At 43.6% G+C, this 27,699-nt stretch overlaps 2 long non-coding RNA genes across 8 annotated transcripts in view; one reads left to right on the top strand and one right to left on the bottom strand.

Moving 5' to 3' along the window:
- LOC110344694 (uncharacterized) overlaps window positions 1-27,699 on the bottom strand; it is a 170,956-nt gene that overhangs the window by 38,007 nt on the left and 105,250 nt on the right. The window contains exon 4 of one of the 2 annotated variants that reach the window (XR_015444624.1): window positions 22,932-23,117. This is a non-coding gene — a long non-coding RNA (uncharacterized LOC110344694). Of the gene's footprint in view, window positions 1-22,930; window positions 23,118-27,699 lie in introns of those variants that run through there. The other variant, XR_002387425.2, reaches the window with a different exon arrangement.
- The window catches only part of LOC101723394 (uncharacterized), a 62,530-nt gene continuing 49,014 nt past the window's right edge, over window positions 14,184-27,699 (top strand). For 4 of the 6 annotated variants that reach the window (XR_015444628.1, XR_015444629.1, XR_015444625.1 and 1 more), the window contains exon 1: window positions 14,184-14,790. This is a non-coding gene — a long non-coding RNA (uncharacterized LOC101723394). The remainder of the gene's footprint in view (window positions 14,791-27,699) is intronic. The other 2 variants (XR_015444626.1, XR_015444627.1) reach the window with 2 other exon arrangements.

Below are 27,699 nucleotides of genomic sequence, written 5' to 3'. Positions count from 1 at the left end.
TGAGGATTCAGTTTCCAACACAAGAACTTTTGGGGGACACATCCAAACCACAGTACCCTCTGTTAGGTTTTTGTTTACCACTATTAGAAAACAGGCATTTCCCTAAATGGTCGGACCCACTTTCCTGAAACAGGCAAATTGAGAATTCTCAGGAATATATACATCATCACCAGCTGGGGACACCTCCATGTGGAACCTTCTGTTCTCTGTTGGACATGCCTATGCTCATCGTCCCTGCAACAGTACTGGCAGATGGCCAGCTGGCCTAGTTTTTTCAAGGAGCCCCCCTTGGAACACCACCCTCTTCTTGGCTCCAACAGCTGCAGGCTTCATGGCCCCAGCTGCTGATGCATTTTTTGGCTTCTCAGGGCCAGGTTACCAGGCCCACCCTCCACATGCCAGGCAGCCAGGGATGCCTCTGTGGTCCCTGTAGGGTGGCCTGAGCTTACTTGTCCAAAAACAGCACACAGCAGTGGGTAGATTACATCCTAAATGAACTGCACAACCACCTCTATGAACAGGTGTCAATATACCTATTTCTGCAGATGCTGAAACAGAAACCCAAGTGGACAATGTGCTGTGTGGGCCTACTGTGTGCAGATGTTTTACATGCATCATCTCATAGTTCACAGCAGGCAGAATTTTCATTGTTGCTGCCTCCCGTTGGTGTAATATATTCAAATACTTGAGAAGCACAACATTAAAAATAAATCTTGTCCACATTCAATATCTCTCATTCCCCTCAAAACTCTCTGAGGTTTTTCAACCTCTGAACTATTGACATTTTAGGTTTGATGATTCATTGTTACTAGTGGTTGGCTTGTGCATAGTAGGATGTTTAGCACATCCGTGGCCTAACCACTATTGTGACAACCCTAATCATCTCCAAAACTGGTCAAAAGTCCTCTGGGAATGGGACTAGGCAAGTGGCTGCTATGAAATAATCGCTTTCATAGTTTCTTGAGAATCTTTTATAGGATATTTCTATGCACAGGTGTGTGCCTTTAAAGAAAAGATGGGTTGATATACAGACCTCTTCCACTACTTGTTTTTTTTAACTTAATATACCTTGCACCTTTTTTGCAGGTCCACACAAAATCCTCATCTCTCCTTTGAACAACTGCATGGTATTTCTTTGCAAGCATTGCTGCAAGTGATATAACAGTTCCCTATCAAGTGCTTTCTAGTGCTTTGGCTGTTAGAAGTGATGTCTGAAATCACATCCCAACACATTTATCTTGATAAATTCAGTCAGAATAGTCATTCATGAGGAGGTTTAGGATTAACGCTTCAAAGTCAAATTGGTTGGCCAGAGTACATATACTTTAATTTTGACCTGCCACCTTGTAACCCAAAATAGTTCATACCAATTTACTACAGTGCAACTAATATCTTGATTAAAAGGACCAAATATTTAGTGAACATTTACTGTATTTCATGTACCATGTTCAGTTATTTGCATGTACTTTCTTATTTAATTCTCACCACAAGTCTGGTTGTCATGAACTGTTATTATTTCCATTTTACAAATGAAAGAATTTGGGCTTGGAGAAATTAAGACTTTTCTAAGCTTGTCAGTATCAGTACTCAAATCCCAACCCAGAGTTGACTCAGCCTAAAACTGTTCTTTTAACCAATGCAGTTAGTCTTCATAACCATCCTGGTAGGTGGGCTCCATTATTCTCATTTTCTAATGGGATTACTGAGGCCCAGAACAATTAAAGTGGCTTGGGCAGGGCCATACAACCCAACCAAGAATCTGATCCTGACTCCAGAATCTCTGCTCTTCCATAAAGCTGCTGATGCCACCCCTTTTGAAAAGCTTTCTGGATTGCTCTTGCTGCCCTCATCATCTGGCCTCCAGTGGCCACTCCCTGAGAATCTAAGGGGAAGTCAGGCCATGATGACAGACACTACTGATAGCTCTCATTGGTTGCATATCTCCTGTGTCAAGTGTCATACTTTGGATGGAACATCTCATTTTACATCTGGCAAAAAGCCTATGAGATGAAATGTATCGTCCTTATTTTACAGATGAGAAGATTGAAGCCCATAGATGTGTTCAAGGTCTCAGGGCCGTGCATGCATGGTAGAGCTTTGGACTCCAGTCTGTCTAGGTCCATAGCCTGTCCTCATTCATCCCTTCCCTGACCTAACCATGTGACTCATGGCAGATAGTTTTAAGAATTTAAATTTGTTTTTGGGCAAAATAATTTTTGTCTGAATAATTGTTTAGTTCAGGCTTGTGAAAAAAATGTCATAATAACCCACGTGACCTTCATGTTGTAGCAATAAGCTTGATGTGTGGGGCACAAGTTTTAGGAGACTGCCTCTTCCTTTCCTCTTCCTTGAGAGGAGAAAGTCTCTAGACCAGAATACTTACCTTGACAACTTACACACACACACACACACACACACAAGAGGGAGGGAGAGAGAGCGAGCGAGCAATTTTTTATCCTCCTTTCCTTTGAAATGGAGGGAGAAAGAACAGAGGGAGGCATAGTTGAGGCTTTGAGGTAGAATTTAACGGCAAACTGAAAGCTTGCTGAAATTGCTTGTGCTGATTTGCTTTGTGTATTAAAAATCCTAACAGAAGGATGCTAATTATTGAGGCTTCCTTGAGCTCAGAAGAGTTTCCCAGAATGCACGGTAGGAAAAGAGGACACAAGGCAAATGAGATGAGGCTATGCGGACCTGATTCTCTTTGTTGTGCATGGGTTGCAGCAGCCTGGCAAGATGTAGACAGATACACGTAAAAACACTTTGTTCACTGGATTGTGTAATAAGGAGAAGGAGAATGTGACTCAAAATCTGGAATCAAACTCAGCTTTGCCACCAGCTGTGTGACCCAGAAGAAGTTGATTATCTGGACCTCAGAGTCTCAGTCTCTAAAGGACTACACCATGTCATTATTTTATCCAGGTCTAACAGAGATGACCTTGGCCAATTCAACAGAATTCTGTTTCTGAGGAATATAACCTAACCAGTGGTAATGGCGATAAATGATAAAAGTAGCTAATTTTTATTAAGCATTTAGTATGAGCCAAGCACTGAGCAAACTGTTTTGCATGGCTTATCTCCTTTATGTCCCATAATAAATGCAAGAGCTGGATAATTTTATTAACTCTACTCTACAAATGAGGAAACTGAGGCTCAGAGAGGCTAAATGATTTGCTCAAATTCTAGAATTAAAAACAAAACAGATTAAAAAAAACCCTGGCAGATCTAGAATTCTAATCAAATTTGACCATTTCTATAATCTCCTTAGGCAAAGATCCAGGTAGCAGCAAATGCGGCTGGTTGTAGTAGTGGATGCTGTCAGGACCACTACACAGACCCTCGCTTTGAGGTTCCCAGAAAGCCAAGCGCTGACCTCCTTTCACTGGGTGCCCCTGGCTTAAGCTGCAAGGTAGACCTGTAACCGGATCTGCTTGGAGAGGCCCCAGCTTGCCATTCACCGGGCCGGAAACCTGAGCTGCTCCTGAGAGGGCTGGAAGACAGCTTGGGGCCTGGGGATTGGTTCATGCTATCTCAGCTTTTACCACTGCAGGATAAGTGGCTTTTGGCCCTTGTTAATGGCGCCATCTCAGATCATTGTCAGGGGAACCACTGGGCATTTGGGGGAACTTGTGGGGAGGAAAGGCAGGGGGAGATGGAAGGTGATGAGCATGCCCTCCTCCCCCTCTGTTGCCTAGGCAGACAACGCCAGCTCCAGGGTAATGCAGCAGAAATTTCAGGTAGGCAGGGTGACCAAGTTCAGGAGCCCATTCCCTCTTGCTTATTCATTATTTGTAAATGTAAACCTCAGGTTGCCTGAAAAGTCCAAGCCACACTCCTAGAAACTGGCCTGATCAAATATTAACAGAGGCTGATGGGTTGTCATCATCATGAATCCCATGGTCTGCATTTATTGCTTTGACTCTATTTTATCGAAATTATTTTCCCCCTTCCTTGTGTCACATTTTCATCACTTTCCCTCCCCCAAATCTAGCTTAAAGCAACTTGTAAATCCACGTCCTGCCAAAACTGTACTCTAACCTTTGGAGCACTCTCCTTGGGAGAAAGGAAGTAACTACAATTAATTTATGTGTCAGGCATTGATTACAAAGTGGGAGCTTCTTAGATGTTTGTTTATGGTAAAACGAATCCTCGAGTCAAACAGACCAGCTCTGTGTCCCAAAGCTGCCCCTCCACAGTGCCATAATAGCTCACATTTGGGCAAAGCACATCATGTGTCAAAGTACTCACACAACCAGTCTATGAGCTAGAAGTTATTACTACCACCTCCATTTTTCTGATGAGGAAACTGAGGCTTAGGGCAGTTAAGTAATTTGTCCAAGGTTTCAAAATTCCCAAAAGGCAGTTTGCTAAGCCCAGTTTCCACTTATTCAGAAAATTAGGGATGATAATTCCCAACTTGCTGGAAGGGACAAATGCTAAGGCACATGGAATGTCCCCTGTCCCTCTCTCCCTCCCACCTTCCCTTCTTCTCTCCCTTCCTACCTTCCTTCCTCTTCCCTTCCCCCCTTTCTTTCTTCTTCCTTTCTTTCCAATATTCATCAAAGGCTGGAAATACATCAGGTCCACTGCTGGGTCCTGTTGTGAGGTGGGACCCAAACATCATCATGCCCTCATGGTTTCTTATGGCCTGCTATCCTGCAGGGGACCATACATTACACAAGGATCCTCCCAACATCCCATGTTCTGCTGGCACCAAGAAGGTCAATATTTTCCTCCTATGGCTTCTGTGTCCTCTCTACTGCTGGGAGAGAGATGATTCTTAATGGCATGCTGAATCAGAGACCCTTTGTCATCTATTAGCTTTTCTTTAGCATTTGTGAACAAAATCTCACCCAGAATAAAACTCAGTGAAGTGGCAGAGTTTGCTGACAGCCACATAGAAAGGAGCAAACAGCTAAGCCAACAAGGGAACTAGGTATATCTGACCCAAGCCCCATGATAAGATAAGGCAGCATGTCCCAAACTCGGGCATGCAATGGGGCCAAAGTCCTTCCCTCCTTTGAGCTGAAATCTTCATCCTCCATTGGCACGAGACAAAGTGTTCACTGTGAGCATACAGAAGGGACCAACCTTTCATCAATGAGATCCATTAGCAACAGGGCACACCTGCTGGTACTGAGGCAAGGATGTGTGGACACTGGTCTCAGAAGCAGGTTTTACTAGCCCCATTTTGCAGATGAGGCAGCTGAGGCTCAGAGAAGGATAGAATCAGAAGCAGAGAAGTAAGCAAAATCCCAGATCTTGTGCCCACATGGCCAGATTTTGAACCCCAATGGTCAGGACCTATGACTACTATAACTGGAAATCTTATGATTGGATTCAGTCACTCCATACATGCCATTCATAATAATTTTGGGTTCTGAGTGTCTCAGGACCCAGAGTTAGGCTGTGACATCCAATTTTGTCATTTCTCTGAATCTGATCATCAGGACACTCATAAATTTTATGAATAGAATCTTCATGGGGCTAGAATCCTGAAGTGTCTCCCAGGACCTGACCCCTTCCAGACTTTCCCATCTCACTTACCAGCACTCTTGGAGTCTTGGCCCATGGACAATGAAGAATCCAGAGGACATACTCTCATCTTCCGCCAAGCCACACACATACACATCTTGTGCTTGTGCAAATGGATACCAGGTAAAACCACTGTGATGCACACTGGTCGCTTTCACTTATATTTATTCCTTTTTTGGTGTTAACATTTTGTTTTCCTTTGGGGAATATGGTGAGTTAGAATATTCCTTCCAATTCTCCATTCCCCTTAAGAGCCATACTCCTTAACGTGACTTTTCAGTGTCTCTCAGTTGGTGAGTAGAATTTATGTCCCCCTGGCCCCGATGTTGAGCTTTCCATGGGACTCACACTTTTCCATGGGACCGATGGAAAGTGACTGAGCACAAGGTGAGAAAAACTCTGAGTGTGCTCGTGTGCTTGGTCTTCTGTGCTCCTGTTATCCGTGATGAGTGTTATGATTTGGACCTTAAATGTCTCCCAAGAGCCCATTTGTTGAAGGCTTGGTCCTTAGCCTGTAGCACTCTTTAGGAGGTGGTAGAAATTTTAGCAGGTGGGGCCTAATGGAAGGAAGGTAGGTCATTGGGGATGTACACTTGAAGGGGACATTGAGATTCCAGCCACTCTTCCCTCTCTACTTCCTGGCTACTATGAAGATGAGCAGGGTTCCTCTGCCACAAGCTCCTGCCACCATGATGTATTATGCTACCACAGGCCTAAAGCTACTGGGCCACATGATCATGGACTGAAACTTCTAAATCCCTCAGCCAAAATAAATCTTTTTTCCTTTTTAGCTGTTCATGTTAGGTGTTTTGCCACAGCAATAGAAAACATGTCTCTTGATCCATACAGGAGGAGGAGCATGAAGTACAGCCCCAAACTTGACCTTAGCCTGGAGCCAAGCCCAGTCCATCCAGCAGGGGCACAGTTGATCCTCACATAATGTACAAGAAAAAGAGTGAGCGTGAGCAACTGTGCTTTGTGGTTGTTGCTCAGAGTCAATGTAGTCCTAGCTGATTCCTACAGGGGAGGCATCCCGCCCCGACTCTTGTCCCCCACCTCCCTGCCTTCACCACTCAGCAGGGAGCCCATGACCCAAGCTTGGTCAGTAGGCACATCTGTGCTGGCGACTCTGCATTTGCCATCCCAACCCCAACCTCCTCTGCCCATGGCAGCCTGCTCTCAGCCTGGGTCCCTTTCTTGGGTGCAGCATGCACTGAGCTCTGGTGACACTATTTCCTGTCCTTGCCCCTCAGATCAACAGGAGGTAAGGGATTCTCCTTGTAAGTAGTCCCAGGTGCCTCAACACCCTTTTGGCTCCCTAAACTCACTCCAAGCCTCCATGAATAGATTTTCCACTAATTTATATTCAGAGTCCCACCACATGACCTTTCTATTTCCAACTAAGACTCTGCCTCATCCAGACAGTAATTCTGGATGCACTTGGGCAAGTTGCTTAAGCTTCATTTTCCCCTCCCTCAACTGATAAAATGGGGATTGAATTGTTTCACCAGGCTGTTGTGAGAGAGAAATTAGATCATGGATGGACAGTGGCTAGATTTATACTTGAGTCAGGGGAAGGCTGCAGTACAGGTTAGTTCTCACCTATTGCTAACATCTCTCTCTACTGCTAATATCAAATGCTAACAGTAATGAATATTTGTGGATTGAAAGGCCCTATGGTAGATTTTCTTCCTTTGACCTTTTGATTATTTTCCTCTTGAAATAGCAGAATAAGACACCTAGTACCATGGTGACAGTCTCTATAGAAATCCATAACTTGTTCTCAGCACACCCACGGATGCCAGTGGGAGGCTGGCATAGATTTGGACCAATAGAGAGAAGGCATGCCTAACCTTGTCCTGGTTACAAAGAACATTTTTTTCCCCTTAGAAATGGACCTTCCTGTCCCCAATTTGGCATCACCTAGCACTTTCCTAATGTGGGTTAATTTTCCAGCAGCTCCTAGAAAGAGTGTATTTCCAGTCTCTCCTGGGATAGACAAGAGTTTCAAACCAGATAAAGCAAGCTTCAGTGGAGAAAATTCAGAGCCTGCTAAAGAGTTAGACCGTTCCAATTGCATCTCTGCCAAGGGGTGTGAATGTGTTTGCTTGGCACAGATAATCCTTCGGATACTGTAATCCAGGGTTAGAAATAGACTTGGTGGCCTCCAGAAATCCCTGTTGTTTTGGTCCTGTCTGTATGAAGCTTGCCCTAATAAAGCCTGAGAATATATTGGCCTGCAAATGAGGTACTTTCCTGACCCCAGCCAGGGCCTCTGTCCCTTTAAGAGAGTCCTTGAGCCAGGCAGTTGGAGAATCACAGAGATGAGGGCCAGATGGCCAGCAAACAGGATGGCAGTGAGTTAGGGAGAGGGCAGCCAGTGGAGCCATCTGTTTTAGCACCTTGCAATAAGAGGCCTGTGGCTGGTGGCTGCAGGTGGACTGCTTTGGGGAGGAGTGGGCACCCTGACCTGGGGCCACTCATTGATCCAATTGGCAGGACTTCTGTCTGAAGTGGAACTCAGTGGTGCAGACCCAGCAGGCAAGACAAGTATGGGCTGTGGAGTCCACTGGGTCTCAGTTCATATCCTAGCCATCTGTATCCTCTGTCTGAGCTCCCATTTCCTCATCTGTAAACTGAAAAGGGAATCTCACAAACTCACTGTGTTGTAGGTATCCCGAAAATTTGAATCCTGCCTTCTGGAGGGCATACTAATAATTTTTTAACTGAGATGGGCACAAGGGGAATATTTTTCTGAGAGTCTAATGTCCTGGTAATCTAAAATGGAGATTTTCAAATCCTGCTTAAATACCGCCTAAAAATGCAAGTATATCACTCAGGACTCCTATCAGTTACATGTAAGGGAAAACCCAGATAACTGGCTTTAATAAGATAAGGATTTAATTTTCTTTCGTATAAAAGAAATCCTGATACAAATAGTCAAAGTCTGGAATGGTGGCTCCCCCAGTCATCCCCACCAAGGATCCACACTCTTCTGTTTTTGTGTTCTGCTGGCTTAAGAGTATGGCTTTCTGTCATTGAGGTCATCACATGGTCAAAAAATGCTGCTGCAATTCCACAGCCCACATTCCCGCCCCAGGAAAGGGTGAAAAGTGTGAGAGGGTGCATATCTCAGATGAGTTAGCACTTTTAAAAATGTTTTCCAGAAGCTTCTCCCAGTGCCTTTCCCTTACATCTTATTGGGCACCTTCTACAGCAAGGGAGACTGAGAAATTTAGTGGGCAAGTGGACAACCCCAGCAATGTGACGGTTTTGTTAGAAAAATAGGAGAATGTCATCTCTGACAAAGCCAGTGTCACAATTCCAAGTATCTTTCCCATCCCTAGAAAAGTTCTAACTGGGCCAGCATTGGAAATATTTCTCCCCTGGTGCAGGAACAAAAAAGCACCTTGGTTTTTCTGCCTTCTCTACTGCTGGTTGTAGCCTGGTTTTCCAGCTGTTTCTGGAAAGGTTTTAATGAGAGTAATGGCAGAAGCCTGCTATAGACAGCTGCTTACAAAGGCAGAGCTACAGTCAGACCCTGGCCTTGTCTCTGCCTGGCTGGATGTCCCTAGGCAAGTCACTTAACTTTACACCTCAGAGTGCATTGATCTCCTTAAGGTCTAATGAGACTCTCATTCAGTAAACTCAGTAGGTTGTCACACAGGTCCCTGTTTCTTCTGAACTCACCTAGCTTACCTGCCACTTAAGGCTAGTAAGCCAAGCATCAGTTCACATCCAACTTCATGCGATACAGATTTGTGAACCAGAAAGTTTCAGCCTCAGAGCCTCAGAGGGATCACAGGGAGCAGTCTAAGCCCCTCAGGATAACTTTTAAAACCCAAAGTATTTTGCACTATCTCACACCTGTCTGCCTCATTGGCTGTGTTAGCTACCTGTCTCTTTTGTAACAAATTACCCCAAAACTTAGTGGTTTAGAAACAACACAGCTTTAACACCTGGCAGTTTCTGTGGATCAGGAAACTGGGGGTGGCTCAGGTGGATCCTCTGGCTGAGTCACAAGGCTGTCACCCAGGGTACCTCTGGAGCCTCCATCAACTCAATGTTCAATGAGGGTAGATCTGTGGCTAGGTTCAGTCCTGTGGCTGTTGAAGGCTCCATCTCCTCCCTGGCTTTTGGCCCCAAGTCCCTTTTGTCACCTGCCTTATTGGTGTTGTCACAGGGTAGCTCACAACATGGTGACTGACTATCAGAACAAGTGAGATGCCAAGAGAAGGAATGTAAGCAAGGAGGAAGTCTTTATAACCTCATCTCAGAGTGGCGCCCATCACCACTTTATTCTGTTTATTAGATGTGAGTTACTAGTCCAGTCTGAACTCATGGGAGGCGATTACACATGAGCATGAACACCAGGAGATGGGAGCTGGGCAGGGACATTTTAGAAGCACAAATTGATATTTTACTTCATTTGTCTATTCTCACTCTTAGGTTCTTGGCATAGGGGCCTCTTTCCTTCTATGAACAAGTCTAACTCCTTCCTATCTCAGGACCTCTGAGCATGCAGATCTGTCTTCCTAGTGACTTTTCCTTTCCTCCCTCCTTAGTTGTGCTTATTTTCAGATTTCATTTACAGCCCCATTTTTGCAGAGAAGCCTTTCCTGGGCAACCCACTGCTGAAATAGAGGAAGGAGCAACACAGAACCCCAACTCAGCCCTAGGTAACTCTAGGATGTTGCCTGGAGCCCGGACCATGATTCTTCTCTCATACACTGTATGGTTTAATATGTTGATATATGTTAATATGTTTTAGCAGTAGTAGTAATCCTCAAAAAGAAAAACTTCCTATTTAGTTCATGGGTTCAAAATGTATTGTGCTAGGCTGCCCCAGGAGACAAAACAGAAGAGACAATCCCTATTTCAGGCAAGATCCCAGCTCAGGGTACGTATATTTTTCTGGCCAAGTTGCCTTTTTCATATGTGTTCAGTTATTCACTGGTAGAGTGTATGATTTTAAGGACATAAATTCAGATCTGGGATGAATATAAATTTTTCTATAATAACAAGCTGAATTTGATTTCTGTTTTGAACCTCCCTTTGGCCTGGGGAGGGAGCAGCTCAATCTTAGTCAACCAGCTCCTCTTGTTTTTCAGAGATTTCATCTATGCTTGTTGTAGACAGGTGATGAGAGGATGGATGCCTGGACTTTGATGTCACCTGTGTCTGTAGTGTTTGTCATTCTGAGTCATTGGTCAGTGAGTGACTCCGTCCCTGGCTCCTATCTGTAACCCATCTCCAATCAGGTGACTCTAATGCTTCTGTGACTTTCTGGAGCTCACAGGAATCATTCTGTCACCTCTTGTGCCTCATAGGATCTGTGAAATGTCAAAGCCCTCAAAGTCTTCTGGGCATATTAAGTAGCCTCTTCTGCTCTTTGGGTGCTTCCTATGTCCCTGAGGGCCCCTCTTCCCTTTTGCTTTGAAATCCCAGTTTTGTGACTCTGGGATTTTCCTCTTTGATCCTATACCAGGCCCAAGAAGCAGAGGATACAAATCTCTTTCTCAAGGACATTGGCATTATCATGGCCCCTAGAATTCCCTTTATACAGCAACCTGGGGAATATTTTTCTAGTCTGCAGGGAAGAACTTTTGCTCATGGCATCTTCTTGCAAAATGCTATAGCTAAACCATGAATTCTTTCCAACTGCCTGAGAACCTCATCTGGAAAGCTCAGGAGCTGAGGAAGGCCCCTTTGCTTCTCCTTTCTGCTGTCATACAGAAAAGCCTTATGCTCATAAAGTGGGGGAAGGCCAAGCAGAAGAAGCTAATGCTGGAGGAAGCCCCATTTGCCCCTCACATTCATTCCATGTGCATTTGTTAGGACCAGCCATGGGTCAGTCCCTGCTTGGGGTGCTAAGGATAAATTAAGATTCAATCACAGTCCTGAAGAATTGCACCCTCATGGAGTAGGGGAGGATGGGCTTGTAAATTGATCACCCTAGAATAATGTGATCAGGGATGCTTAGGATGTGGGAGCCTCGAGGATACATCCCTTCCTGGCTGACCATCAGGAGGCAAGAGCTAAGCTGGAAGGGTAGTCTGGAGCTGGATGAGCAAGCAAAGGGCAGTTCAGCAGAGAGGCATGGCTGTCCAAAGGTGCGGAGCTATGAAGACTGGCCTCTGAGCAGCTGCCAGCCTGTCTGGTAGAAGGGAACACAGGTTATGTCCCCAGAACTGGCAGGAATCAGGTAACAAAAGGTCTTGGGTGTCAGGCTGAGGTATTTGGACTTTTATCTTCAGGAAATATAGACTCATGGGAGGATTTTTAGGCATGCAGTGATACGGCTGGCTTTGTGCTTTAGACAGTTCTCGCAGGGCCATGGTAGAGGATGGGCTAGAGATAGGGTCCCCAGAGGAAAGAGTCAGCTGCAGTCATCCAGGCCAGCAAAAATGAGGCCAGGAGCATTTGGTGTCAGAGAGGTTGTGGGGGATGAAGAACTGAGAGTCCAGGAGGACCCCAAGATTACTAATGGTGCCAGTTAGCAGGTTGGCAGAGGTGATGCCAAGAGGAAGAAGTTGGAGAAAAAGAAAGTGTTCAGTCTGGGGTCTACTTTGGAGTCAGGAGCCTGTGAATAGGGAACCTCTCAGTTTTGAGGTTCTGAACATCACCAGAAGGTTCTGGAGCACAAAAGCTCACATTAGAAGTATGTGAAGAGGGCAGCTCCAGATTCCAGTACTTTCTAATAGTTGCTATAGACTGTGGTCAGAGAGGATGTTCTCAACAGTAGATGACCAAAAAAAAAAAAAAAAGAAATCCAGTTCACAGTTGCTCAAATAAACAAATGTGTTAAGACCCCCCCCAGAAGATGAGGGTCCCTCAGCTCAACTGTTCCAAGAACCTGGATTCTTTTTTCTTTCTGCTCTGCTCTCCTTAGCCATGGGCTTTTGTCCTCTTGGTAACAAGATGGATCTTGCATCTGAAATTTCAAAATGTCCATGAAATAGAACAACATTTCAGTGAAATGAAACATTGTATTTTTTTCTGGTTCCACCAGTATGTTAGCATTGGCATCTGAAGTGACATATATTTGTCATCTCATTGTGGACAAAGTGCATTGTGTCTGGCAGTCTTTTAGTGAGATTGCAAAACATTTAGAAGGCAATAGGGAGATGTGGAAAGAGCCTTTAGGGCCACACAGACTCGCATTTTAATCCTGGGCTTTCTGTGAATGTTGAATGGATCACTTCCTTCTCTGGCACGCCCTGTTGGCACCTCTGAAATGGAGAGTCAGGTGTTAGCTCTCGCCTTATGATGTAAACTCCTCTTTTTTCCCATTACAACTTGCTGTGTGAGGATAAGTTTTGAAGAGCAACCTTAAGGGGGAACCAAGTCCAATCTCATGAAATTAATTGCTAGTAGAATTTGAGGCAGATGCCGGTTGGAAAAAATGGATGTGTGGAGGCAAGTGTAAGGAAATGGATTATTTGTCTAATATATATATATATATATATATATATATATATATATATATATATATATATATCAGGCACACGTGGAGCTATCCCAGTAAACACAACTTACAAAATGAGAAGAAGGTGATACAAGAAAAAAAATCTCCCCTGATATATATATATATATATATATATATATATATATATTGTCTTTGGGTTCAAGCTGTCAGCAACAGCTTCCTCTGTTCTGCCCAGAACCTCTGTTCTGCTCCTTGGGCTGGCAGGGCTGTGAGTCAGTGCCCTCCCTACACCTGGCTGCCTGGTGTGCCCATGAGTCACTGCTGCCTGCCCTGGCTCCTGACTACCAGGTGGTCATGATCTTTGGACATCTTTATTCTCCTGTGTGGGGAAGGGTCATGACCCCCATGCCTTGTGTCTGCATCCATTCTGCCTGCCTGGGACAGAGGCGAAGACTCTCCCTGCAGACTCCGTTTTTTTCAGGGAAATGAGACTGGAACTAGAAGGAGGGGGTGGGGCTTCAGCACCTCTGAGGTGTGCAGGAGCCAGAATGAGACAATGTAAGAACCTTTCAGGATCTGCAGGATGCTCAGCTGAGCACACTCAGGAGCTGCCAGATGCAGTTGTTATGCAAAGGAGCTTAATTGGTCCACAGGTTGGTTGAGTTTCAAACCCACAAATTATACCAATGCTAGAGAAAGAAAAACAGATTAGACAGATTCTGGATGGGGCTCTGTAGTTTAAACAGGAAAAAAATGTGGAAACAGAATGGGCCTTAAATGAAAATGATCAGCATTACACATACAAACATCTATATATAATATGCATAAATATGTAATAGAAATATAAGACATGCTTTAATATGTAATATATTACATTTACATTATACGTATTTCTATATATTAGCTGAAAAAAAGCATGAAGAACTGCAGGCATGGGGAGGTTTAGGATTGTGGATTTTTAAAAATACAGGCCCAGGGAAAGCTCCATGAAGACTGGAGACTGAGAGGTGGATTGAAGACTATGCAACAATTCATTCTTATGAGCCACTCCACATCCAGGAGAGGCAGAGTCTGCTATAGAAGTCATTTGTTGAATTGTATCACTCAGGAAAAACATTTATTCATCCAGTCATTCACAGGGGTTAACAATTGTTATATTTTGAGTGTGTGTTTAGTAACTAGAGGTCACCAGGGCAAAACATTAGCTGTCCATCTTCTTTGTTGTGAACTTGGAAGCCAAGGTAAAGGAGAAAGATCTTTATCTTGGTGATGGTGAGACCTTGGTTCAGGTCCCCATTTGCTCCTTCAAAAGCTGCGTGACCTTGGGGAAGACGCTGTATCTATCTAAGCTTGACAGACACTATGTTGGGTTCATAGCTTGGTGAGGGTGGTAGCCACTGAAATGACTAAAAACAAGCAGCTAGCACAAAAATCTCCTCCCTGAATGCCAGAGCCTCAAGGTCTGCAGTCCAATGGTCTCATCACAGGGGTTACCAGCCCCTCTACAGATAAGAAATTGGAGGCTCAGAGAGGTAAGGAGACTTCCCCGAGTCCCCACACTCAGTGAATGGGAGAGCTGCCATGGATCTGAGGCCAGCCTGATTCCAAAGTCCATGTCCCTCCTGACCAGCACCTCTGCCAGGCGTGTTCCCCACGTGTTGAGTTGAAGATATCAGGCTGGGCAGGGTCAAGAAAACATATGGACACCTGGAAGCGCTCATTTTCTGGAGTCCCTGGTGGGGGAAGGATGTCATTTTGGGGGTGCTAAGGAAGATGTTCCAGGAAAGTCAGTGTGGTGTGGTGAGGGACGGTATCTACACTTACAGGTGGGTGTTTGTATCTGTTTCCTTGAGTATGTGAATGTGTATGTCCATGTTTTTGCACGTCTGCATGGGGAGGGAGGACGGTGGGTATGTCTGTCTGTGTGTCTGTATGTATATCTACGTCTCTCTGTGTCTATGTTTCTGTGCTTATACATACACACATGTCTCTGCTTGGCTGTGTGTGTTTGTGTGTGACTCTATGTCTGAGGATCTGCCTATGTCAATACAGTTGTGTCTTCTCTACATGTCTATATGTGTGTTTCTGTGAACCTGCATGTGTACTGTTGGTGTGTGTGTGTATGTATTTTTGGTATATTCCTTCTGTGTGTTCATATGATTGTGTATCTCTCTGTTTCTGTGTGTCTGTATATCAGTGGCTGTTCATGTGTGTGCCTCTGTGTGTGTGTGTAGTGTGGCCTGCCCCCCTCCTCACCCACCAGTTGTTTCCTTGGAGCTGATCTAACATACCCTTCAGACTCAGGGAAAATGACAACATCAAGGCTTTAGTCTTATCTCCCAGCCTGCCACTCTGTCCTAGGAAATTAAATTGGCCCGACATGGCCTGCTCCTGATGATGTCATTTGTCTGTGATTGGCACAGTCTGCTCTCCAAGGCATTTGTCTTTTGATTGTTTGATGAATACCTGCCAATGTAGAGATTAAGTGAACACAAGTTTTTAGTTGTTCCTTTTCTTTTTTTGAGTCGTGCCAGGGCGAAACATTAGCTGTCTATCTTCTTTGTTGTGAACTTGGAAGTCAAGGTAAAGGAGAAAGAACTTTGTCTTGGTGATGGTGAGACCTTGGTTCAGGCCCCCATTTGCCCCTTCAAAAGCTGTGTGACCTTGGGGAAGACACTGTACCTACCTAAGCCATGATGTGTTGTCTTGTAAGATGATTCCTTGGAGGGACAGATACAGTAATAGATTACCATGTTCTCAGAAATGCATGAGGTCCTTCAACTGTATGATGTCAGAGCAAAGAGGTCCAGGGGGATGACCTTAGGCTCAGATGGCAGGCAGAAATTGTTTAGGTCCTGACTCCTTTTTTTCCCAAAGTATGGTCCTGAGTAAGTGACTGGATCTCTCTGAGCCTCCAGTTGCTCTTCTGGTAAATAGGATAGTAGGCCAGTGTGAGGGTCCCCCAGAATGGGAGCCATTACTGTTTTAAACAATGCAGCAGAGGCTGGGGATTTAGCTCAGTGGTTTCGCCGCCGGCTGCGCAAGTGCAAGGACCCGGGTTCGATCCCCGGTACCAAAAAACAGCAACAACAACAAAAAACAATGCAGCAGAGGTGATGGCAATATCAATTTTGGCCTTCTTTCAAACTTTCAGGGAGTACAAGCAAATTAAGCCTTTGGAAATGCAGGGCAAAATGGATGGACAGCATGATAGAAGTGATTTACTATCATTCATTTTTACTATTTCAAGATGCAATATCAGCAGAGTGTTCTTGGCGTTACCAAATGTTGGCAAGCATTTTGCACTCCATCTAGAACTCAGGGGCTGTTCTTTTCACAGACAGGCACTGAGAATAAGGTAGCCTTCAGCTCAGAGTGGTCCAGGCTGACTGGCTGGGTGGCAGACTCCCCAGTACCAATCCCAAATCCCACCAACCATCTCCTTTCTAAATTATCTCCTCACCTCCAGGATGGCCTCAAATCCCCCTTGTCTCTGAAGATGATGTCCCCTCTCCTGGGAACACACATGGACAACTCTCACCCCTTAGATAATCTGGGCTTGGCCCCAGGTCCCTCTGCCCAGGCCAAAGCAGATGTCCCTGCAATGTGTCCCAGAGCAGCCTGGATTCACCCCATCATGTGTGATGTGTGGGGCATTCAAATAATTTTCTTCTCTTCAGGGTTCCCTTTCATTTGATGCCTTCGCAGAGGGCAGAGATGGGATTCCCAGGAGTCCTGAATGGATGCTCGAAGAATAAACACACAGAGACCATTTGTCTCTTCATATTTTGTGTCCCACTCACCCCTTAGATGGCAATACTCTCACATACAAATACATTCTCCTTGCATAAATCCATTTCTGACAACCATTTTGCTTAATAACAGATTTCAGAGAGATTCTTTTCATTTGTTCCTATTGCACTGGGTTTTGAAGCAGATGGGCTCATCTCTCGTGCATCTGCTTGTTTCCAATGACAGTGTTATGCAGGCTGAGGGCAAAACTATCCCCAGGGTTTGAGTAGCTCCAGCCTGGGTTCAAGGATAACTTGAGAGTTTGGTCTGAGAGTTGTGGCACCCACATAGGCCTACAGCATCAGGTGGGACTGCTCGGGTTCCAAGCCTCAGTTCTGATACTTACTAGCTATATGGATGTGAGTAAGGCACTGAATCTTTTTGTGACTCCTGGGATTAGACATTAGCATTACTCTGTACATTCAGATAAGTCTTTGTATGATCTCATGGACATCCTTAAAGGAGAGAAGGATGGCCCATTGGTACCTGATAAGGTGTGAGACCCAGGAGATTCTCACCTTTCTCTTGCTAGGCACATCTAGTCGTCAGCCTATTTGACCCTCTGCCCACCTCATGATGTAGCCCAGGGGTCAGGAAATTACAGCCCTCAAGCTAAATCTAGCCCACTACCTGTTTTGTTAAATAAAGTTTTATTGCAGCATAGTTCATTTATGTCTTGTCTATGGATGCTTTAGTAATACCATGGAAAAGTTGAGTAGTTGTAACAGAGACTGTAGGGCTTGAATCACATAAAATATTTTCTCTGGCCCTTTAAAGAAAAGCTTGCCAGCCTTTGGTGTTAGATAAAAGGATTAAAGATTAATTTTGTTGAGCTAACCCAGAAAGTGGAGCACCATTCCTACCTCTTTGCTCTCCTTCAGTCCTGATGTTGGCTGAAAACTAAGATCAGATTACTTTCCCCCACTCTATCTCACACATGTAATCTTCCAACATCACTGTCTTAGCTCCATGCCTGCAAGGTGTCTGTGGAACTGGACTAAGGTAACCCTGCTGGATGAATAATGCTCCACAATACACATCAGTGAGCAGCGAAAGGACCTCTGTGTTTGCAAGTCCACCTCACCCCATCGGTGACACTCAATCAAATGACAATGATTACAATATTGATTATATTTATTGATTGTATTTCCTCAAATTGGCCTCTGTCTAGCCAGCTTTCCACACTACAACTAGATTGATCTAACAGGCCATGTCCCTCTCCTGCTCAAACACTTTAATGGCTCCCTACTATCCTCAGGATAAAGCCCATGCTCCTGTGTGTGACATTCAAGGCCTCTCAAGGTCTGGTCTTTGCCAGCCTCCTAGCCTCAAGTCTCCTGCTCAGTCTATATTAGCCCTGAGCACTCCCATGACACTGAGGTGTCCCTACACTAAGACCTCCATGCTTGTTCATTCTTTGGGAACTGACACATTCTCATCCTTCATGAAATATTTTGCTCTTCTCACCCATCTGCCAAACTCCTAGTCATCCCAGCATGAGCATCTCCTCCCTGTGGCTTTCTCCCTGATTCACCAGGTAAGATATGGGCGTTCCTGCTGAGGTTCACTTTAGTCCTCATGAACCTTGGCTCACAGACTATAAACAGATCACAAAGGCAGTGCAGTGGATCTGGGGCACCTTTTAAAGGTGAATTTGATAGTGCATCACTTTTTATCACGTGTAGTTATAGCACAGGACAAGTAGCCTGGGCCCTGGAGCCAGACTGCCATGATTTCAAGTCTGCCTCTATTGTTTATCAGTGATGACTCTGGGAAAGTGACTCAATCGCTCTGTGCCTCAGTTTCCTAATTTGTAAAACAATGGTAGTGATAGCACTGTCCTCATAGCAAGTCATGAAAATTAAATAAATTAATATATATGTTGAGTCTCCCAGTTAAAAAATGCAAAATCTGAAATGCTCCAAAATTCAAAATTCCTGGGCACTGACATGATGACATAAGTAGAAAACTCTAAACTATAATGCCACTTTTCATACACAAAATTGTATAAATATTCTGTAATATTAGTTTTAGACTACTTGTATAAGATGAAGCATAAATGAATTTCAGGCTTAGACTTGAGTCTCAACCCCAAGATATCTCAATATGTATATAAAAATATACCAAAACCTGAAAAATCTGGGAACAATTCTGGTCCTAAGTATTTCAGAGAAGGGGCACATTTAATCTAAATGTATATTATACTAAAAAATTAAAATATAATTTATACCATACATATGTATGTATATTTGTGTGTGTGTGTGTGTGTATATCTATCTATCTATCTATCTATCTATCTATCTATCTATCTATATATCTCCATCCACATAGACAGCACTGTAAACATGCTAACTGGTGTGTGTGTACACATATACGGATCTGTATGTGTGTGTACATGCGTGTACATGTACATGTGTGTAGTTTATGAAAAGAACTATTGAAAGCCTCTAGTCTGATGGGAACTCATTTTGACATTTATTAAAGTGATTATTTGAATATATTATGATTTTGTTTTTCACTCCTTCACTAGATAGGGAGTTCCTGGAGGGCAATGAATATGACTTACTTATTTCTGTACTATAAGCACCCAGCAGCATGCTTTGTGGGTCTTTTTGGAATAAATGACAAGATGAGTCCTATATCCTGAAGCTGAGCCACCACAGGGTCTCTTTTCTGCAGATTCAGGGTCTGCATCCTCCAGTCCCCTCCTCCACCTCCTGCTTCTCTCTAAACTTTTGTGAGATTTGGGTGACTTTCTCAGGAAATCTGGTCTCCACCGAGAATATGTGATCACATCTCACTGTCAGTGAGAGGGAGGCAAGCATGAGGGACCCTCAAGCGAGAAATGGAGTCCCCAAACTGACTGAGGAAAATGGAAACTCCAGCTGACCTAAGAGATTTCTATAATGAGAGAAAACCAATTTAAATGCAAATTGCTCATGGAGTGGTTGGGGCAAGGCTTCTTGCTGCAGAGAAAGTCTGGGAAAACAAACACTGGCCTCATCACGAGGGCACTTCACCATTGGACAGGAGGCTGCTTTATCTACTCAGGATTAAAGTCTAAACTAGTGACAAAGAGTCTCATGCATTGCTGGCAGCATTCCCTGGTGCCACATGGCACTGACTGGGAAATGGGTGTCCCTTTAGGCATTGGTCTTCTGCCACTACCACTTACGGCCCCTGAGCGGGTGTCAGGTGCCATGCAAGGGTGCAGAGAACAGAAGATAAGCACATACAGGGGCTGCCCTTAATGTCTACAGCCCAGGGGGTGCCCCGGAGTCCATTCTGGCTGCAATGAGAACTAACATTTCATTAATTACACACCAAGCCAGGACTAATAACTATGTGTGATAGTAACCCACGAATTCCCTCAGCAAGCCTATGATGTAGAACCCACTATTTCTCCACTTTTACAGATAAGGAAACTGAGGTTCCAGGAGGGTGAGAAATTTGCCCATGATTGCTGAGATTCACCCAAGACAGAATAGTCCCAAGGCAGTGGCACATTCCCCTCCAGAAATGCTAGGAAGAAAGCTCCTGCAGAGGAGCTTAGGATTGCCATGCCCAACCCTGAGTTCTGTCTGGGTGCTGATTACATACCCGGGGGTATCTTCTGCAGAGTTTAGGTGCCCAAGGTCAGGATATTGTAGGAAGTTGTGGGATGTTGTCTACCATTGACTTTGATCTAGGCTGCAAAATGCAATACTCCTCAAGGTATCAAGACCCGTGGGTTGCTCTACCACTAACTGGCTGTGTAAACTTAGGGGTCACTTTCCCTGTCTGAGCCTCATTTCCTTATATACAATGAAGAGCCCCAAATTAGTCATGACAATGAAAGTTTATGATTCTAGGACTCTACCTACCCTTAAGAGCAACCATTGCCCAAATGACAAAACACCTCCTTCCTTCCTTTGTCTTTACTCCACCCAACCCATGCCCTCTCCTCTGTTGGCCCATATCTGTTGCAATGGGGCACTTTAATTTCCTCCTTTTGTTTCATAATTCAAGGAAAGCAACATCTGCCACATTAAATCCCCACACTCTGCTTGCCTCCTTCTTAAAATAAGGGATGGATAAAGGCTTCATCTGGTTTATTTCATGGATGGAGCAAGAGCTGGCAAAACCCAACGGGAACAGCTTTGGCCTCCAAAGCTGCACTAATCCCCTAATCTTCTTGTAGGGCCCAGAAGCCCATTCTTTTGACTCTCTGCCTACCCCAGCCAAATCATGATGACAAGGAGGATGATAGATGATGTTTATTGAGGCTTTTCTATGCTAAGCATTTTCTGAGTTGTTTTGTGGACTCATTTACTTACTCTCTCCTGGATTTCTGGGACAAAAGGGCTAATAATAGTGGTTCCACTTTAGAGATGAAGAAACTGAGGCCCAGGGGCATTAAAAATTTTAACAAAGGTCACTAAGCCAGCAAACCACAAAGGCTGAACTTGAACCAACTGGGGAAATCAGCACAAACACACAAAGATGGCCAACCCATGAGAACCTGGGCTTCACTGCTGAGCCCCTGACTGTTAATCTTGAGTTGAGGCCATACTTCCTTTTTAAATGCGCATGTGACACACTTTTACTGAGCCCGTCACTGTGCGCTAGCAGCTGTGATCCACAGAAGGAGCCAATTGTGAGGAAGGCCTACGGGGACCCAGTTTCATAGGGCTGATCTAGCCTGACAACAGGTACTAAACAAGCAACTGAACAGCAACTGTCAAGCAACAAGCAACTGTCACTTCAGGTGACAAACAAGCAACTGTCACTTCAGGTGACAAAGTGCCATGAAAAAAGGCAACAAGGATGTGAGAGAAAGCCACGTGTGAAGTTCAGGGAAGGCCTTGGCTACAGGGTCTGTCAACCTCAGACTATGGGTCTTAGGGGGCTCTTGCTGTCAAGGCAGTCCTGTGCACTACAGGACATTTAGTAGCAGCCCAAGAGATGCCAGTAGCTCTCTCCCCTCTCCATTGTGATACCTGAAATATGTCTTCAGACATTGTCAAATGTTCCTCTGGAGAGCCAATCAATGCCTTTTGAGAACAATTGAGCCTGAGACCAGCAAGCAGCTACACGAGAGGAAGGTAGAGCAAGGTGACGTGGGAAATTTCTCAGAGCACTGAAGAACAGGAAGAAGACTCATCCAGCTGGAAGGCAGTGGGCCAGGGAAGATGACACAGTCATCATGGCCATGTGCTCTTTAAAACTCTCCCTATGTACCTTGCAACGATGATGGAGTTTCTCCTCTGTCACACATTGTACAAAGACACACTGCACACTCCAAGGTGCTAGCCATCAGGGTGGCTGGACAAGACACATGTGCCCCTGAAGGCAGCGGTCAGCATAGGACTACTGAGGGTAACAGAGCATTCCAGACAGAAGGCAAGCAGGGAGTCACTTCAAGGGCAGTGACCATGGGGCATAAGACCCTGGAGAAGGAAGGCAATGGCAGAGCTGCTTTGTGAAGAGAAGGTAAGAAGCCAGTGAAGCCTTCACTCCCCAGCATCCTACCATTCTACTTCCTATTGTCAATCACTCATTGCCACATCATGGGGCTCACATTTTGGTGAAATTTCTAATGATAATGCCCCCTAGCCTAACTAAGGGGCTAGACTAAAATCCAAACTTGGCCATCATATTCTTTCTTCCTGCAATTAGAATATTGGGCAGAGAAACTCAAGGGTTCTGAATGGTCATAGACAATTTTTCTAACGGAAATGAAACAAAGCATGTTCTTTTGTTCTGGCATTAATTTTAACTGTCCCAACTCCCTAAGAAGTAGTTGTATCTATGTGTCTGTCTCAAGGTCTAGGTTTTAGCTTTTTCTTCTAAAGCCCTCACTCCATGGTACAGGGGATTGAACCCAAGGACTTCGTCCTGAGGTACATTGGCAGCATTTATTTATTTATTTGTTTGTTTGTTTATTATTTTGAGATAGGACATCAATAAATTGCCCAGGCTGAGCTCAAACTTGTGATTCTCCTACCTCAGCCTCCCAAAGTGCTAGGATTGCAGACATGTGTCACCACACTCAACTTTTCTAATGCCCTTTTAATATACATCTACATAATTCACCAGAGTGGGTTTTTGATGCTTAAAATGCCAATTAAAATAGAAACAGTGCAATGTGAACAGGGACAAGAGAGTGTAGGTGTTTCTGATTCATTGTACTCACTGCTTTGTATTCAATAAGGCATGCGTCTCTCTCTCTCCCAGTTGCAATCAAGGTGCTTCTCCAAGACCAACACTGTATTCCTCTCTTCACATCCACAGTTCCAGCTTAGCTCTGCTTCTCTTTCTTTCACCATGATTTGTAATTATAGTCATTTCTCAATATTCATGTGGAATTGGTTCCAGAACCCTGGTAGATACCAAAGGCATAGATGATCATGTCTGTTACATAAGATAGCTTAGTATTTACATAGAACCTATGTATATCATCCTGTACACACACTTAAATCACCTCTGTGTTACTTATAGTACCAAATAAAATGTCAGTGCTGTGTAAATTGTTGTTATCCTGTATTACTTGGGAATAATTACCAAAAAAGAGTCTGTACATTTTCAGTACAAATGCAATTAAAAAAAAATATTTCCCATCCAACTGGTTGAATCTGCAGACAAAGAAGCCATATACATAAAGGGCCAAATGTATACATTTCTTTGTGGGATCGTTTGTTTAACATCAACCTCTTCCACCATGTGGAAGCCCATGAATATAGAAAGCAGGGAGCTTACCCTAACCAGTGTCACAGGCAAAATGGGACAGTGGTCACCCTTCCAAATGTCTGACATGCAGAAAAGCTTCAAGCACCATTGATACTAGTCTCTCAAGAAACATGTTAACACAAATTAAGATTAACGGGTGAGGCAGCCATATATATTGTTGAGCTCCAAAGTATTTCTTCATGACTACTGCAAGCCAGGTAACCAGCCCATTAGGAAGATACAGAGAATTGAAAGAAAAGGAATATTGGCAGTCATGGCTGCTATAGGATTATAGATTGGACTCAGAGTGTAGAGGGGCTTGAGAGGCAGGCTCAGAAATCTGGGCACATGCACAGGTGGGACAGATCCTTGCCAATTTAGGAGCAAGAAGGAGGCACAAAGAGAGGGATAATTTAGGGGTGATGCACTGGCAGCTCCTCCCTGACTCTCTGACAAAGGAAACATCTGCAGAAGGAATCACCAGAAGCTATTGAGAGAGGGGATGGAACCTGAAGTTAGCAAGTTATTTGACTGTTTCTAAATTCTGTGCTGGGCAAAGAAAGGGGGTTAGAAACTTCCCTTTTCATTTCAAGCACAACCATCTGCTCTGTTCAATGAGCAGAAAAATCCACCCCCAGGAAACGTGAATTTATTTGTGGGTATGTGATGAATCCCACATCTTTGCTTCTCATGGAGATCCAGTGACCCAAACCATCCCACAGGGCCAACTTGATGAATTACAACCCTGTTTCACCAGTAGGTGAGAAACACATTTGTGTGGAGCTGCTATAGACAATTTTTATGTCCTCCAACCCACAAATCCTTGTATTGGAACTGAATCACCAAGGCAAAAGAATTAGGAGTGGGGCCTTTGTTAGGTGGTTAGGTCCTGAGGGTGCAGTCCTCAAGAATAGGGTTAGTATACTTATTTAAAAAGCCTCACAGAGCTCCTTCACCCCTTCCACTGTGTGAGAGCATAGCAAGAAGGACTCATCTACGAAGCAAAATTTGAGCTCTCATCAGATACCAAATGTGCTGATCTTGGACTTCTAGACCCTAACATTGTGAGGAATAAATTTTTGTTGTTTATAAGCTACCCAGTTTATGGTATTCTGTGATAGCAGAATTAATGGGCTCAGACATGAGCCGAACAAAATTTTAGATGGATTCCCATAGACTTTTAGGTATAGAAAGCCTCAGAAAAGAATACTTCTCTAATTCAGTTCCCTCATTTCAAAAGCAAGGAAAGAATCTTCCTGAGATGATCAATAAGTGAGAAGCCAAGGCCGGGCTGTTTTCTCCTTAGCTCTTCTCATATAAAAGAATTGAATCACATAAAGGGTGGTCCCTTGTCCCTTAAAGTTGAGAGAAGGTTCTAGAAAGAAAAACACTAAATCTTGTGAGAGTTTTTTGCTGTTTAAATTCTCTTTCAATCTTTCTCATTACACTAAATTGTTAAAAGGTCTTTAACACCTCAGTAAAACATTGACACCTCTCCATATCTCCTTTTTAAATGGAAATCAAATAGGCCTCAAGCCCAGAGTCTTTGATGGGCAACCTGTTCCTCTAGAATTTAATAATATTGCTTATTTTCATGGTCTTTCTTCTTGTGGATAGTTTCTATTTGTGGTAGATGGTATTGGCTTTCCATTTATGGTAGTAAGTTTTCTTTTTAAAGAAATGCACTTTAAGTTTTCAATATGAGACAAACTAAAGAAAAATAATGAAGGACAGACTAGGCCACATGGTCTATAGAAAAATAATCGGTGATCCTCAAATAGCTAAAGTTTGAGACAGGTGGAGGTCAGAGGGATGCTGACTACAGGGCTACTCACTAGAGTAGGCACCACTCATGTCATTCAGCAAAAGTCCAGCCTGAAACTGAAAAGGTGACTTCTTAAGTGAATTAGAGACAGAGACACAAAAAATGCTAGCAAATTCTTCACATGACTTTGAACAGACAAAAGCCTTTTGAGATAAGAGAGAACAGATCGATTGTTAAATTTGGCAAAGGACTGGTGGGTAAGGGTGTCTACTGTCTGAATAAAATGACCCCTAGGACATTCATGTATTTTTCCTATGAATAAAAACTTTGTTAGTCAACTTTCTGTCACTATGATGAAATACCTAAGATAATCAATTTATAAGGAGGAATGATGAAGTTTGGCTCGTGGTTTCAGAGGTTTCAGTCCATTGGTAAACACCATTGCTTTTGGGGCTGTGGCAAGGCAGGACATCATGATGGGAGCATGTGGCAAAGCTGTTCACTTCATGGCACTCAGAAGCAAAACAAGAGTCAGGAAGGGGGTGGGTCCTAATATCCCCTTGAAGGACACATCTTCAATGACCTAACTTCCTTCTACTAGGCCCCACCTCCTAAAGGTTCCTCCATCTCCCTATAGTGCCATGGGCTGGGGACTAAGCCTTCAACACATGGACTTTTGAAGGACATTTCACATCCAAACCACAGCAACCACAAATGTAGTAGCAATGATGGGAGAAGGGCAGTTGCAGCAGCTACTGCTTATTGAGTCTCTGGGCTAAGCTCTTCACGTGCTTCTGAGCATGTCTCACAGAAACCCTTTAACATCCTTATATGGTGGAGTAGCCCCTATCCAAAATGCTTGGGACCAGAAGTATTTCAGATTTTGGAGTTTTTCAGATTTTAGAATATTTGCATGTGCACAATGAACTATATTGGGAATGGGACCCAAGTCTAAACATAAAATTCACTTATATTTCATATATACCTAGCCTAAAGGTAATTGTATACAGTTATTTTAATATAATTTTGTGGATCAAATGAAATTTGTGCATACTTAACCATCACATTTCATGTATGAAACTTTCCACTTGTGGCATCAAATTTTTGTGTTTTGGGTTTTGGAGGATTTCAGATTTCAAATTTTTTGATTAGGGATTTTCACTATGTAATGCTAGTGCAAATACTATCTAACAGATAAGCAGCACATAGTATGTATCAAGATCTCTTCAGAATACTTCTTCATTCAGTCTTAACAGCAAGCCAATGAGGCAAGTGTTATTGGCCTCACTTTACAGATTAGAAAACTGAAGTAAAAGGAGGCTAAAGAGTTCAAAATCTGGTAGTAAGGGATAAAGACAGACTCACACCCAGACATTCTAGCTTCTAAGACTGAGTCCAACCATTACACTGTATGGAAATGAGTGAGCAAAGGCTTTCCATCTGTTTCTTTTTTTACAAATTTATTTTATTGGTACATTTTAGGTATACAATATAATGACATTCATCATTGGAAATTTGCACCTTTACATAATCTCTCTTGGTTCTTATTTTTTCCCCATTCCCCTGCCCTCCCTTCAACCCCTCCATTCCTCCCTGTTTACAAAGACTTTGTTTCCTTTTTAAAATTTTCTCATATTAATTCCATTCCCTTCTTTCCTTTCCCCAACCCCTCCCACTTCCCCTTCCCCTTTGCCCCTTTTCCTCCTATTTCACATTATCTATTGTACCTTTTACTCCTTATTTACACTTTCAGTTTATCACACTAGAGAAACTATTTAGTATTTATAGATGTGTGCCCTATTTATTTCACTTAAGAGTATCACCCCAGTGTGCATCCATTTAGCTATAAATGTCTCTCGTTTCTCATTTTTTATGGCTGAGTAGTATTCCATTTTATTTAAAAACCACATTTTCTTTATCCAGTCTCCAGGTGATGGGCATTTGGGCTGTTTCCAAGTTTTAGCTATTACAAACTGTGCTGCTATGAACATGGGTGCACATATATCACTGTGGTATGATTCTGTTAATTCTTTGGGGAAGATAACCAACAGGGGAATAGCTGGATCAAATGGTGCTTCCAGTCCTAGTTCTTTGAGGTATCCCCATACTGATTTCCACAATGGTTGCACCAGTCTATACACCCACCAACAGTGTTCCTCTTTCCCCACAGCCCCACTAGCATTTGTTATTGGTTGATTTCTTGATAGCAGCCATTCTTTCTGGGGTGAGGTGGAATCTTAGCGTTGTTTTCATTTGCATCTCTCAAATGACCAGTGATGTTGAACATTTTTTCATGTATTTATTTGCTATTTCTACTTCTTTGTGTGAGAAATGTCTGTTCATTTCAGATGCCCATTTTTGGATTAGATGTTTAAATTTCGGAGGTATGATTTTTTTAAGTTCCTTATAGATTCAAGATAGTAGACCTTTGTCTGAGGAATAGCAGGTGAAAATTTTTTCCCACATTGTG

The sequence above is a fragment of the Heterocephalus glaber genome, unplaced genomic scaffold (assembly GCF_053883595.1).
Source record: "Heterocephalus glaber isolate CG9 unplaced genomic scaffold, H.glaber_assembly_v1.0 deba00001606, whole genome shotgun sequence".
Lineage (NCBI taxonomy): Eukaryota > Metazoa > Chordata > Mammalia > Rodentia > Bathyergidae > Heterocephalus > Heterocephalus glaber.
Note: the sequence above shows the minus strand (reverse complement) of the source record. Positions and strands in the feature narration are given on the sequence as shown.